Consider the following 13766-nt stretch of genomic DNA (forward strand, 5'->3'; position numbering starts at 1 on the left):
TTACCACCTGAAATTTTGTATGAGTAACCTTTCAAAAATTAGACTTTCCAGTTGTACAGATTTAGACTCTGAAAACCCCAGAGTACTTTTGTAAAAGTATATCTGGATGTTTTACATTATTTTAAAATAGTTGTTAAAATAAACTAACCACTGCAAAGTACAGAATGCAAACACAAATGGTACATGTGTGAGCACAGTTCTGCCTATTTGTTAGTGCTGTATCTGTTGTCAACCACAGGCTGACAGAGCAAGACTTAATCTAAAACTTGCTTATTTAGTTGCATTGAATTTCTCTTCTGACCTGCAGCTGAATAGCCCAGTCATACAGCATAGATATTTTATGTGGTGCCTTCATCCTATCCCATTAGGCTGAAGATTTGTGCTTAATGCCAACCTGAGATGGTTGAATGGATTTTAAAAAATATAATTCTGTAGTTCTTATTTTGTTCTTTATATTTTACTTTGGTTTCTGGTAATCATTCTTAGGTTTGCACACTGTTTGCACTTTACTCTGGCTGCTGAAGAGCAGCATTCATTCTCCCAGAATATACAGGACCTGCAGGTACAAAGACAGCTACTTTGCAGCTCTTCTGCAAAAATGGAGATGGAAATACTGTGCTCTTTCCTAGCAAAAAAATACATGGAATTAAACAAAAGAAGATATGAAGGGGTTACAACAGAGAGAGCGATGCAACCATAAAATTTCCAGAAATGGAGAACTAAAAACCTTGACTAAAGCAGGCTTTTCCAGGGAATATGAGAATACATTTGCATGTGGGGGGGTATTTCTTATCATTTTATACTATTCATAAAATCTTCCAGGCCACGACGGAACCTCAGATCTGGTCTTCCCTACCCCAATTTGTTCAAACAAATGGAAGGGTAAGCAACACAGACCATAAACATGCTGCTGCTGCCCATCTTGCATCATGTTTGCAATCAAAAATCTTCACAGTAAACGTGTGAAACTATCACCTGTTTCCTGGACCTGATCCACGTTGAATGTAACAATTCTGTTCATGTTCCTAGGGTAATTTATTTAGTGTGAACTATGTCTTGCAACTGTGATAGTCTTTGCCTCAATTCCTGCTTCAGAGAAGCTCCTATGGCTACTTAATGATGGGCTGGGAGAGAAAATCTCAACTAGAAAGTACCAAAAAAATTGATTTAATTTGTTCTATTTTGTCTTCCCCTAAACAACCCCTTTCTCCAACAAACCATTGTGTAGGGGTGAAATTTAATATCTGATATGAGAACAAGCATTGGTAATCTTATGACAGCACATGAGATTAGGAACAATGAAGAGATTAATTTGATGAGGTTTGTTCATATCTTCTCTCTAAAACCTTTTCTGGGAAATTCTAAAGGATTTTTTTAATCTGTGATTAAATTCCAATATATCTCCCACAGGGTTCCTATTTTCTGTTTACTTAAATAACATGTGTTTTATATAAGAGCTGTATTTTCATTTTTCTTTAACCTAAAATGTTTCAGTTGGGTTATCAGTGTAGAGAGAAAACTTATTTTAATAACATCAATGCTACCTTCTCCAACATATACTGCTCTATATTTTGATTTTCTAAATGTTTTACTTTATTATGAAGAAATTGAGAATACTGTGACACTGAGGCCCAACAACCTTGCCATGTCATCACTGTAAATTGTGAGCAAGAGCTCAGCAGCCCTGTGTGTGTCAGTGGTACTGGATTGTATTGCCCACAGCTGGATGATACACTGGGACTGTGTATCCACAGCATGCACTCCTCTCGGTGTGCCAAGATCTTAGGTCTTCCAAAGGATCTCATATATCAATAAGGCATCTCTCTCCCTGTAATGTGCCCATATAGCTGTATTTCCATGAGCACATGAGCTGTCCTACACTTGAGCTGCATGTAATCTTTGGGTATGCAACTGTGGAAATGTTTCCCCACAAGATAACTGCTCTGGAATCTCTCCACTTCTCATTCACCTTCTAAAATCTTGCTCTTTGCTCAACTGTTTTGAGAGGTTGGGAGGCAACCACAACTGCTAAAATAAATGTAAAAGAAGAAAATGAGGATAAGATGACAAAAAAGGGCAGTGAAAAAGGAGAAAACAAACTGATTTTTTTTTCTGAGACGTTAGGTCTCAGAAAGATATTTAGGTAATCAATTTAAAAACAAAAAAGATAATTTTGTGAAATTCCATGATCTTGTAATAGAACAAATTTATGTAGAAAATACTTAATAATGAGACCTGCCTTATACCTTAAGACAATTGATTAGATACCTATCTTGAAAAACCATATTCTAAAGTAATTCTAAAATATGCATCTGGGTGAGACTTTAAATTTGATTTTTTCATTTATTTCTTTGATGTGAAATAAGAAAAAGAAAATAAACAAAAGAACAAAAAACCCCACAGTTTGTTTTTGACTGCTGCTATCAACGGGGAAAAAGCCATGGCCGGTAACACTAAGTGAATGTTCCAGGTCCAGTGAAACAGGGAACAGGATGTGACATTAATTAAATTCATGAATTTTTAAAGAATGAGTTGATTCAAACATCAATTTGCAGAATGACGTAGCAAAAGAGTCCAAAAACTCTTTCCTGAAGGGCTGCATAAACACTCAATGGAGACTGCCACTGTGCCTACTGGAGACAGAAAGTAAGGTGGAGGATGGGGAGGGGGGAGTAGGACTGGTGTAATAGATGTTAAATGAAGTGTGACTTTCATGTGGTTGTGGCCTCTGGTCCTTTAGTGTTTGAATGCAATACGTTTTTTTTAGATGACAAATGTTAGAGAGCTGTTTATTGCCCAGGGTGATTTAGGTGCCAAAAGACTTGCAAATGAAGGATGGCAAAGAAAACATCAGAGCGAACATGAAACTATTAAAGGAGTGGCAGTCCACATATACAAGTACAGAAATAAAAACAAAATTATGTTAATATCTTCCTCATTATTTTTCTCTGGAAATAAACCTTTACTCATGTGTCCTTTCTTTTATATCCTTTAATTAAATGTGCTTAAATAAATAAAAAGCCCTAAGCATATGTTATGACTAATGATATTACTCTAACGTCAGTTCCCCAATAGCAATCGTAGCTGAATTGTTAGTACATTTTCAATGAGGCCATGGTTCTCATTCACCAGTTCTTGTGAAAAAGGGTAGCACTGATTCACCATATAGATTAAATTATTATTACAGCAAGTTCTAGGTTATAACAGTGTGTATGTCTATGCATGTCAGGAGGGTGAATACTATTTTTTTAATTAAAACAAAAGGAAGGAAACAAGTATTTTGGAAAGTAATATTTTGTGTCACATTTTGTAATATATAAATAGATATAAATAAATATATATAATGAAATGTGTGGCAGAGTTTTCATGTATATCAAGGCCAACATTAATACTAATATTTTAAGTTATTTGCTCTATCTCTGCTAAAATGTGTCTTCCCTTGTTTATGATTCTATAAAATAGGATTGTCTAGCTCTGAGAAAAAAAAATAGTGGAGTAGTCTGCCCATTGGTACAAAATAGACCCAATTTTACCTTTCTGTACCCAGCCTCATAATTCTGAAAAAAATAGAATAAATTTTTAGTTAAATGTTATATTTAACATATTAGAAGTGCAACATATATAAAATTTTATAAAATCTCCACTTCTCGCACTCAGATTCTCCATAATACTCAAGGCTAAAAGCTTTTGTATAAAGGTATAACAAGTTATGCCTTATATTTGTATTATATGGGGATTGGGGGAAGGAGAAGGAGCCGTTTGAACTACTGGTGAACTACTTATTGTAACTCTAACAACTTTCCTGGGAGTCTATTAGCACTGGCATTGTCTGCAACAGGACATTTTATGACTTTATTATAGATTCTCATTTACTTTAATGCAGAGACAGAATGCAGCTGGTTTGTTCCATATTTAGCAGTTTAACTATTAATTGTCTTGGCTCTCACCATGTCCAAGTATGTAACACTGAGTGCATTCAATTATACACTAAGAAATCTCTATTAGCCAGCATCAGGGTCATTAACACAGCACAATGAGTTTAACTAATAAAGTTGAAAACAACTAATAAATCTACCTGTTTTTCTTGTCAATTAAAATCTGCGTACATACTATGACATTCATTAAAAATTAAGTAGATAGATGCAATCAGAGATAATCATGCATGCCACTTATTACTGGGAACATGACGCATTGTTAATTCACAGGAACTGAAAACCTAATTACTTCTATCACTGTAATTGATGGGCTTTGTATGTACTGCTTCATCATATAAATTAATGTGAAACAAAATTTCCTCTGATTTATTGACACTTCTGAAATAAAAGAATTGTAGTTAAATATGCAGATTCTGCATATGTATGCTGTTGGAAATTTCCATATTAATGTTTACAATCTTCCATAAGTTTTTTCAGCATAGTATTTAAGTATATGGTAATTAGTTCATTACCTAATTGCCTAATATGTTATTGACCATGTAGTAAAATTAATTTTTCATTGGTGAATATGTTCACTGACCATATGACCAAACATCACTATGTTTGAGATATGAAGTAGCTTAAGGTATTAAATCATCCTAGAGTAACCTAATACTTCAAAAATATATAGCCAAGAATATATTCATATTCAAACATTAATTTTTCTACATCTATGATGTTATTGGCATTTCTTTCCTTACTCCCTTTTAAGTACATTGAAGGTAGGAATGCTACCTTCCATGTCTAACTTATTTTCTAATATTACTGTAAATTCAGCAACATTGGTCAGGTTAATCTGATGGTAGCATGACTGATAAAATTCTGCTCGCTTGATGCTATGGACATGAAATACAATTCAGATTAACTTGCTGGAGTGAATGTGCTCCAAAATTATGTTGTGGTTTGGTTGTTTTTGTGGTTTTGTTTTTACTTTCAGCTCACTGCTGTGGATTTTTAAAATATATTTTTAATATATTGAGCCAAATATTTGCTCTGTTATTTGAGGTACTGTTTCTAGAATAAATGAACCATTTGCTAGAGAGGTGACTGTCTTCCCTAGTAACTGTAAGGCGGAAAAATTGTAGTGTGGGGACTGTGAGGGTATTTTGACTTCTGTTGTAACCAAAACCTTAAATTAATGGTGGTGTTTAAGCCTTTAGGCAACACTGATTAGGCTTCTCTTCTGAATAACTTGGGAGTTGCCTCTTGTCCTTTCTCCTGCTCTTTCTGGCCTCCAATGAAGTAATTCAGCAAATGAGTATCTCTGTATTCAGGTTTTAGAGCACGCTTGGAGAGTCTATACTTTACAGCTCACAAAACTGACAACTGGAAAGAAAACACCTTGTTCAAGTGAAAAATGAATCAATCTTATTATGTGTAGAGTTTGAGGGCAAAATTATTTCCCATATTCAAGCTAGACCAGATGTCTTTGTGCTAGGATATGTAAGGTGGATTGAATTAAGGCATGTTGTTTAGGATTGGTTTTGTTGTTGTAATGCGTATTTTTAGACCTATAAAGATGTGCTTTTGATGAGATTGAGTTGCTTTCCTTACCCTTCTAGGTGCACTATTTAATCTGCTTTCTATGTTCACTTACTATTCCTGTATTCCAGGAAACACAAAAATCAGTTACTTCTATAGTTTTATGAGTTCTTCAGATGGAAAGAGTTGAAGGATAGTGTAACTAATTGTTTAATGGCAGCTAAAGATGGGTTGACTGGTTTTTGCAAATAAAGGACCCTGGCAATCGATGGAGACCTGTCCCATACATTCTGTAGGTGGTTGATGAGTCCCTGTAATTGTGTATTACAGGATAATGATGCCCCATGTTTGATCCCATGACCCCTTTTAGAGCAATGGAAGCAGCTTAGAGTAGTGTTTACAGAAGAAATTACTTACTCTATCTACACCTTAAGTCACTTTTCTTTACCCAGAAGCTGCAGAGCTGCAGAAGAGAAAGAGCTCATTCTCAGATGCTGTGAGAAAAAAAAAAGTATTAAAAGTGGAAAAAACAGATGTCTCTTGGCTCAAGGGAGGGGGCAGAGTTTGATTTTTTTTTTGTTTGTTTGTTTCTGCATTTTTTATGATTGTAAACAAAAAAATCAGTTTGTATTACCAGAATAATTCACTAAAAAGGAAATGCAGAAATGTAATCCCTTCCCTGGTTTTATTCATGTTGTAAAAATAAGTTGTTTTTATACACCTAGGTAAGCCTGGAAACTTGTCTAAGAATATGCTCTAATTCAGCTGAAAGTTTCACAGATAACTGAGAAGACAATAATAAGGAAAGGAGATATTTTTCTCTCAGTAATATTTAAAAACTGTCTTTGATCTGTGGGATTTTATCATTTGAACAAATAAGCAAGAAGATATTGCTGTGAGTAGGTATTTATTCAGCTTTAACAAATACTGATTTAAAATGTAAAAGATCTGACATTACCCTCTCGAGAAATCATCAAAAAGATTTACACTAAAAGCTCATAAACATTTACCATGGAAACATCTTTAAGAGGCAATGATGTAATTATAGGAAGAACATGGATGACATACCTGTGTGGAGACCCACTGATGTCTTGCCTTTCTAAAACGTGATATTACTTTAGAATTTGAGCAAAGATTTTATTCAATTTTGAGAGGGGGAAAAAAAAGAAACAAAATTGACTGTTCTGGAAAGATTTTTCCCGTATTTCATTTGTCAAAGATTTGTAATAGCCTAGGTTATGATCTCAAGAGAAAATTTTGAGGAAAAAGAAATAGAAAAAAAGAGTTTTGTAAATATATTAGTAATTTACCCATAGTTTGTTGTTTTTATTCAGATTGCTTTATCTAAATGCATATGAATCTAAATACATATGAAAATACTTTCAAATTAAGAATTTGCAATAAACTAGGCTTATTGTTAGGCACTAATAACAAAGTATAGAAATATCTTAGAACAAGGAATAGAACAAGGAGAACCCATAGGCTGTGATAGTTGACAATGACTTTTTTCCATCAAAGTCATTTAAACAAACATAGATGGCAAGATATTTGAATGGGAAGGATTGGTGCTCAGTAATGGCAATAAAAAACTGGGATTTATTTGATGGATTTCCTATTGACTCCTCCCCTAACCATGAGCAGATAATTTAATTTTGGTGTCCCAATTTCCCTTTGTTTTTGTCCCATTTCCATGTTACCAAACCACAATAATTTCATCTGCCTCTTCTGTTTGGTTGCATTTTCCAGCTTACAAATTTCTGTCGGGAGGGCATATGCTATATGAATATGCTTGTTTAATGGAACTTTGGAGTTTCTAAAGACTATTCTGATACAAACAAATAATTATAGTTTCAATAACATTTGAAAAAATTTAGTGCTTTAAATTTCACTATGATTAGTTTTACTCCAGTGTTTCTGTGAAAAGAACCACATAATAAGCAATTAACTAAGACATTTAGCACTGAATTGCTTTTCCATGGCTCCCTGCTTTCATCAGAGAAAAATATGTGATTTTTTTTTTTTTTGGCTTCTCTTCTCTCCATTCATAATGGATAAACTATATTGATAATTCTTCATAGTTTGTACTGGTTGGCTCTCAGCAATTGCACAGTCATTAGCCGCTGTAACTACACTGGTAATACTAAACTTAAGATCCCTCTATTTTGTTCCTAGAATGTCTTTATTACACAGTCTGGTTAGAATAGGTTTATTTCATCCAAACTGTGAATATTTTAGCTAGAGTGCAGAATGTTTTTTGAAATTATTATATCACTCCTTCATACTGCTTGAATGCTTCAGTAAGTCAGATTCAGACTTCATCTATTGGCACTACATTCAGTTTGCTGTTATCTATGAAAAATAATGTTATTTATTAATAGAATTTCTTGGTGAAAGAAGACTCAGCACTTTTTACTAAGCCCACAATCTCACCAGAGAACACTTTAATTCCACTGTAGCTCAAACTAATTCAAGACAGCGCAGTGTTGGAAACGAGCATATCTCTAAAAATGAACGTCTCTAAAAGTACCATACGTTTGTGGGAAAATTCTTTTAAATGGGATTTTCTAATCTTGCAGCCTCAATCAGAGATTTGACAGATAGCAAAAAAACTCTTCCAGCTACTCCTAAAGATGCTAAATTTCTGGTAGATCCTACAGCTATTGTTGGATAGAAGAAAGTAACAACAATATAAATAAGCATTTCAACATAGAAAGTGAAAAACTTTCCTGGACCCAAAACAAAAGCAAAACTTCTAATGCTTTTATGACTGAAAATCTGAAAAAAAAAATTAGTTGCTTTGAAGGGGAGAATATATTCACAAGAAATTCTCCACTTCCTGCGTTAAAACCCTGGAATGTTAGTCTTTCTTGCTATACGTTCCAGCCTGGCTGGACTCAGAAGTTAAAAGCATGAAGATCTATCTCAGCAGCATCTCTGTCTCCCATTATAGTAATATATCTAGCTTTTTTTTTTAAAAAAAAAACAAAACAAAACAAAACATAAAAAAGCAGCATATTATATCTATATGCAAACTGCTGGGTTCTCTCTTCTGCTGTCAAAGTCTTCCCCAGCCCGTCTGAGTGTGTCCTCTGATAAAATTTATTCAAACTTCACAGCCTCTCATGTAATACAGCAGAGTGCCAAACATTTCTTCCTGTTTTCACAACTCTCTTCTAACAGTTTCCTGTCTCAGAGCTCTGCTTTGGACTTAGCTGAAGAGATCTGTAAGTCTGTATATAGTTGTGTGACAAAGGCCTGTGGGTCTTGTGTGTCTTCAGACCTGTGGGTCTTCAAAGTATTATTTGAGTAATTTATTTACATTTACTTACAATGTCACTCTCCCTTGACAAGAATACTAAGCAGGCTAAATGACTGTGGTTTTATGTACAAAACCAGTGATTATTTGCTAATTTCTGTCCCTTTACTGAAAGTTAGTATCTTCAAAGTTGAGACTGAAGAGTAGAAGATTCCTGAGAATCCTCTACCTCTTCCTGCAGTGCTCCTATTGTTCCACATGATTATTTATCTTCATTTTCATTCTAGAATATTAATCTATTAATCTAACTAAAAATTTTGTCTGCTGTATGTTTCTGAAAATATTAAGAATTAACAGTAGGGTTCAAAGTGTAACTTGGAGGATTTTATTTTCTCTTTGATAATTGCATATGTATGGACCAGTATCAGGTGTAGCCACATCTGTAGTTGTACAAAGAAGTGTAATTTAAAGGGAGTTATATGGTTAGGAGCCATTTAAGTGAGGATACAGTTTCAGAAATATTTGCAGGTTGAGACTTATTTATGTATTGGCATATTGTCATATAATTGTTCTAATAATCATGAATTCAGTAATATCTTGAAGTCTGCCACAAAATGATCATGAAAAGGGAACAGACCTTGATCAAAATGAGACATAAAGAGCAATGGAGGAGCAGAATCAAAAACAGATTTTTCACCTTGAAGGAATGATAGAATAAGCTTGAATGTGTATTACGAGGCAGTGCATGCACTTTGCTGATTACCAGAAACTGCATGGCTCTATCATATGCAAATGCAGGAGATTTTGCTTGATAAGGGTTTGACCTGATTAGGATGCAGAAAACCCAGCAGCAACACAGGAGTCATCAGCAGGAATTACAGCTGGAATGAAAAATCAGGCTGGCATTGGAGAGGGCATAATACAGGGTTGTTCATCTCTGCCATGTGCCTTTGCACTCCAGATTGGTCATAGAGCAGTGCAAATTGTGGCACATGCTATGCATAGAGCTAGGCATGAGATAAACTCCATACTGAGGGCAAATTTTACAGCTTATTATTGTATCATTCTCAGTGGCATTGATATTTGCCATCTGTTAGCTGAGGGCTGATAAAAATAAGGTTCAATCTATGGAATGATTATCCAACAGAGCAAGGTAAAAATGTAGATTAAGATTAAAGAGGTTTTCAAGGAAAATATTCTAATACTGAGATATTTACTGAGATGAAGTATTTATAATGATTTGCATATTGGACCCTATCCTAAATTTCATTTCCATACCTTGTAACACCTAAAAAGCCACAAAATCCAACTAGGAAAAGCTGTGAGGCTAAAAACAAAGATTTTAAACTATGTTGACTTACTAAAACAACAACAACAACAAAAAGGAAAAGTAATCACTTCAGAAACACAGTATTGGTCTGACCTGAAACATCAGTGTTGAGGTACTTTGGTTAAGAGAACACAAAGGAAGAATCCAGCAAAGGGATTCCAGAAGAAAGGTGTTGCGTGTGGAATAGCAATATGTAATTTGCAGGTAAGAACCTCAAATAAGTTAAAATATGTTTTTATGTTCAACAGAAAAGCAGAAATGAGAAAGGAATTTGCCCCATTGGGTAATATTGATGAGTTAGAAGGTCATGAAAAAGGTTAGAGCATTGATTCAAGTCAGGTCCTGGAGACAGAATTTATAATGTGTCATATCTTAATTCCTTTTATTTAAAGTGTTTTTACTTCAGTCTGCAATGTCTGATTTAAAATGCAAAAAAGAATCAAATATAAAGGGGCAAGTCTCCTGAATGCCTGGTAGTGCCCAGGCACAACAGGCATGCCTGTTTTCTGGTGGCCATCATTTAAGCTTTGCAAAGATGTAGAGTGAAAATAATAAAAAAAGAACCCATCTAAAAAGCCCCAATGTACTATCATTTACTTCAGGCTTTTGTGCCTGGTGTGGTCACATGAACATTGAGGGCCATGTACTTGCCTGAGTGCAGGTGACTAACTATGAAAACTGATATTTTTTAAAAAGAAGGGAAAAGAAATAATTTGCAGACAATAAGAACTCCATGATAAAAATAACTCCAGGGAAGCAGCACTAATGTGGCATTTGAGAAGTACCAAGCTCTACAGACTTCACTCTCACAGTGCTTGGTTTCCAAAGCTTATACACTGAATTTTGGTAAAACTTTGTCTCCTTGATCTGACTGCTACTGCTTCATTTCAATTAAAAAAAGGTGGGGATGGGGGGCAGAAAGTGAAGAAAACCCCACCTTTCTGAATTCCAGTGCCAGATTGGACTTGTTAGGGTAAAACATAATATTTCAGGAAATGTTGATTTTGTTATTTTGTTTCATATCATTATGAGATTTATCCTCATTTAAGGACAGAATAATCTGTTAATAGCCCCTAATAAACCTGTTATTTTCCATCACAAATTAACATAGAGCTTGAATTTAAAGGAAATGTTTCTGCAACAACTCAGCAGGAAACTGTAACAGCCTACCTTAGAATTCCAGGCTTACAGAGAGTAAAGCACAGTCTGTTCATGTTTAAAATGTGTTCTTTGGGAATTAATTGGAACATATATTCAATGTCCAATAATGAAAAAAATTGCAACTTAGCAACTCCTTTCATATGTTGAAGCCATGTTAAATGCTTGTTTTTTGTTCTCTTTCCCAAAGTACTCTTGTATTTTGCCCTTAAAACCAGTGAAACAGAGGTTCTTTACCATTTTTGGAAATCGTAACCAGTACAAACAATTATTCTGTGATATTGTATGAGTTCTACTGATGTTAAGCCTGATATCATGATTCATCAGTGGGAATGATGTATAGTTACATCAGTACAACTGAGACCAGATTAAAGCCCTGACAGCATCTTTGAATATAGCAAAACAACACCATGAAACAAATATACACCTAAAGAGCCTCAGAAACGTTTCTGGAGTTCCTTTGATATGGGTGGGTCTTTTCAGTATTAATATTTGCAAACCTGGGATTAAGGCACAAGGGATCATCTCACTGTTTTGGTCAAATCACATTCTAATATTCAGAAGCGTGTGCATAATCTGCACCCTGGAAAAGCTACAGGCAGACAAGTTTTGATAGCAGACTGCATTGGAAATATCCTCCTTCTTTTTGACCTTCTTACATTGTTGAATGTAGTGACAGCTTTTCCTTATTTCAAATAATCAAGCAGTGGTATCTGTCTGCTAAATAAAATAATATTTTTTTTTTTTTAAATGATATTACTTCTAACTTAATTTTAAATTGAATTCATTTTAGGTTTTGTTCACCAACACTTAGATATTGTAAAAACTCAGCCTGTTAATACTCTAGAAGTATTTTGTAGAAGAAAACCACAAAGGGCTTTTTATTGTGCTGGTTTCTGCCTTTCCAAGCAGTCTGCCTTTTGCATGAAAATGGCTGCAGTTTCCTTGGCAATATTCTTAGGAAAGCTGTTTCCCTCAGGAATAGGAGAGCATTTAAACACATTTTTAGCCAACTCGCATTTTACAGATTGGAAATTTATCTGTGATAAATGAAGGTCACTATTTGGCCTACAGGAGAGTAGAGCAAAGGGATTTTGTAGCTGAATGGCTGTCTTTAATGGGGTTGTTTTGTTTCTGGAAACACTTTGTTTGCATATTTCTAGGCTTTCCAAAGTCTTCCAGTGCTGTCAGGTGTCTCGCAGGGAAGCAGAAGTCACTTCTTCCATCCTTCTGACGGGAATGAAGAGGGAGGCCCATGGTCAGCTGTTCCCACTCCCACGTCTGTCTTGGTAGGGGCTCATGTGAAAGTGCCTTGTTGAGAAAAGATGAAGAGCCTGCTTCTTGCCACTGATCCCAAATGGACACAGCAGGGAAATTGTGGCTCAATCCGTACAGTTTCTGGCCTGTTCAAAGGGAAAAATGTCAGTGCTGCAGTTTAAAGCATGTCATAAAGTCAAAATCTGCTTCAAAATAAGAGGAAGGGACTGTACAGCTGATTTCTCACACTCCCTTCCCATGTGGCCTTTAGTGGGCAAAATGTACTTTAATTTTAGGTATGACGTGCAGCCTTAATACAGAATCAGAGGTCTGTGAAGTATTTCTGGCAAGTGCTGCACTGGATCAGCCTCACACATGCACATGCTTTGTTGCAGTGTTGGCAGAATAGATACAGACCTTGCATAGGATAAATTTATCTCTTTAACTCTCTAACTTCATCAGCTGTGGATGTCAAACTATGGGTTATTGGTTATTTTAAATGCCTGTTATCTCCTAGTACAAATTGGACACCAACGTGTGGTGGATGCCACACTAATGAGACTATGGAAAATATAGCTTGTACTTTGCCTTTCTCTTAAACTTTGTAGTCCCTTTTGCTTTAAGGCATTGAAAGAATTTAATGTAACAGCCATTTTTGGCTTTGAACAAGAAATTAATATCTAGAATTGTGCATTAAACATAAGTCATGGTGCTATTCCTTCTTAAAACCCAGACACATGACCTCCTCTTTCCTCAAATCTGCACTAATTGCGTGTTAGCTATACTTAAAAATTAGTAATAAAGAGTTTGGCTAGCTAATTCTGTTCAATAAAATAAAGATAGGTCCACTTTTTATTTTCTGTCATTTATGCAGAAAAGTAAAATCCATATGGCAGTAGAATGAATCCCAGGATATAAAACCAAATAAAATATGTTTACTATATTTAACTATCCAGTGATTCAGCAATGGTTTGCATTGACTTTGGTCTGGGCCTGATAGGGAAAAATGTGATATGTTGAAATAATAGAAAGTGTAATTATTGTTATCATCATAATTGATACTAATCTATCTCCAGGTCTTGTAGATAGTGAATCATATTTCTTTTTTTTTTTTAGTGTAGATAATGTTACTATTCATATGTTAATATAATTTTTCTTACATTATTTTAATAGAGATTTAGTCCATGACAATACATAGGAAATTTTGAATATCAAAACATTAATTAGGGGAAAAAAAACCTTCAGAAAATATAAGATTTTTTTGTTGTTGTTGCTTAGACTGAGACAGTTGTTATTCTGTTGTTTATTA

This window comes from Pseudopipra pipra, chromosome 9 (genome assembly GCF_036250125.1).
Source record: "Pseudopipra pipra isolate bDixPip1 chromosome 9, bDixPip1.hap1, whole genome shotgun sequence".
Classification (NCBI taxonomy): Eukaryota; Metazoa; Chordata; class Aves; order Passeriformes; family Pipridae; genus Pseudopipra; species Pseudopipra pipra.